Genomic DNA, 2847 nt, shown 5'->3' on the forward strand with positions numbered 1-2847 from the left:
TCATTTTATGTCACTAATTAAATTACACTAATGGTTTAAAAAATAAACTATTCGTGTTTTTAAGTTTTTGTTTTAAGTTTTGACTGAACAAAGTCAGAAGACTTCTAAAAAAAAAAAAGAAAAAAAGAAAAAAAGAAAAAAAAAAACTAAATAACTAAATAACTAAATAACTAAATAACTAAATAACTGAATCACTAAATCACTAAAAACTATAATGAACTAAATAACTAAATATCGTCACAATTATGCTACTAATAAATAGATAGCCTACAAAGCTAATAATAAATAGATAAAAAGCCTTAAAGTTGAAGCTTTAAGTTGGAAAAAGTAATTAAGCTGCAAAGCAAAACCAAAAAACGCAGGCGATCATTAGCTGAAGACGGATGATCAATAAAATAAGCATGAAATATTCCCAAGAGAGATCCTTCTGGAGTTGTCTCGTCCTTCTGTGTGCTTGACTGGGTCAAGGTGTGTGTGCTGTCTGTGTGTGTGTCTCTGGGGATCTCCTCGTGTCCCTGTCATTTATATCCACAGCCTACATAATCACGCCCCCCTGTCCCTCCTCCCCCTCTTCCCCCCTCCCCACGCGCATCGATACCACGCGCACGGCCACCGTGCGCCATCAACGGCCATCGATACAGAGAGACAGAGAGAGAGATAGAGAGAGAGAGAGAGAGAGAGAGAGAGAGAGAGAGAGAGAGAGAGAGAGAGAGAGAGAGAGAGAGAGAGAGAGTTTGAGTGTGTTACTTTATGAGTGAAAAACATTTCTATTCTATCTTATATAATAAATCATGTTCTTCTTCATAGATGTTATTCAGTCATACCAACCTATAGAGACTTTGCAATCCACCAATACTAAGCAGGGTGATGGAAAAAGTACTCACATTCTTTACTTAAGTAAAAGTATAAATACTGCAATGTAGAAATACCCTGTTACAAGTAAAAGTCCAGAATTCTAAATTTACTTTAGTACAAAAGTATTCGTATCAAAAGTACTTCAAGTACCAAAACTAGAAAGTAGGCCTACTCATTATGCAGAATGTTCCATTTCGCAAGTGCAAAATGTATGCAAATCTTTTGAAAATAGCATATCTACAAGGTCACAATGCGTGCCATTGTGAAAAGGCCAAAATATATATAGGGCTGAAGAGGATAATGTATGTTTTGTAATACTAAACAAAATCTACAAAGTAACTAGTAACTCTAAAGTTTTCAAATAATTGTAGTGGAGTAAATAATAATATAATAATAATAAACTAATAAAGTGGAGCAAAGTAATATTTGCCTCTGAGATGTAATTGGAGTAGAAGTCAAATTACTGAAAATTGGAAATACTCCAGTAAAGTAAATACCTCAACATTGTATCAACATTGTAAGAATTGATAGTAGGTAGGCCTATGTATATCCATTCACATATCCATTGATAATAGCTGTTTATTCATGCATGTATTCAATTTGGGGATAGATTGTATACATTTATACTAATGTATTGATAGAACAATGTTAAAGGTAGGTTAAGTGATATGTTTTAGTCTTTCATTGATTGAATACTTTATTAACAGTGTGTAAACAGTACAGTGGTACGATATTACAATTATTGTTAAAAGGATAACACAAAAAGCCCTATAGGGGCTGGTTTCCATTGTGGTCCTGAGAGCCTTTTGTTAAAACAGAAGGCTTTTCTTTTACAAAGTCAAAGCTCAGTAACAGGGGTCTCCCCATCTCTCCAGCTCTTTAAGAAATAGGTGGGTTGCCCATTTCATCCAATCAGAAGCTTCTATTTTAGATTGTTATAGCCATGGTTCACATGACGCTCGTCTGTTACAACCGTCATGGGCCCACTTGTTCCTGGTTTGCAAATGTTTCACATTCACAACTGCTACATCTACGTTCAGATTTCAAATATACCATTGTACTGTTTTCAAATGTATACATGTCTTTTGAAAATAGCAGATCTACAAGCTCACAATGCGTCGCATCGCGACGCATTGTGAGCTTGTAGATCGGCTATTTTCAAATGGCGGGAATATATATAGGGCTCAAAGTGGTTGATGTATGTTTTGTAATTTAATCAAAATCTACAAAGTAACTAAAGTTTTCAAATAAATGTAGTGGACTAAAAGTACAATATTTGCCTCTGTGATGTAGTGGAGTGAAATACAAGTATTGGAAATTGGAAAGACTCAAGTAAAGTACAAAAATGCCTCAAAATGGTACATAAGTACAGTACTTAAGTAGATGTACTCAGTTACTGTCCACCACTGCTTGCATGTATCCTGTGTGTTTCATTCTTACTGATATCGATGATACTGAATTTCCCCATGGGGGTCAGTACAGGTTCATCGTATCTTATCTTATCTTAGCTTATATGTAACATGGAACCTTTTATTAAATGTCCCAAACCATTACATTATTAAATCCAATGCAGTTATTATGTAGTCACAAACTCTTGTCAATACTTTTCATGGGTTAAATATTTATAAAACCCTAAAACTTTCAACCCATAGCAAACCAATCTCGGGCATGTCAGTAGGTGGAAACTTTCAGAATGTTTAAATTCTTTACAAGTATACGCACACGCGCGTGTGTGTGTGTGTGTGTGTGTGTGTGTGTGTGTGTGTGTGTGTGTGTGTGTGTGTGTGTGTGTGTGTGTGTGTGTGTGTGTGTGTGTGTGTGTGTGTGTGTGTGTCAGGACAATCATTCATTCATTATTTCTTCTTTTAAAGCTGACAAACAATCACAGCATTCACAGATCATCTTACGCCTCTCTCTCTCTCTCTCTCTCTCTCTCTCTCTCTCTCTCTCTCTCTCCCTTTCTTTCTCTCTCTCTCTCTCTCTCTCTCTCTC

The sequence above is a fragment of the Gymnoscopelus microlampas genome, assembly GCF_963454915.1.
Source record: "Gymnoscopelus microlampas genome assembly, chromosome: 19".
NCBI classification, from domain to species: domain Eukaryota; kingdom Metazoa; phylum Chordata; class Actinopteri; order Myctophiformes; family Myctophidae; genus Gymnoscopelus; species Gymnoscopelus microlampas.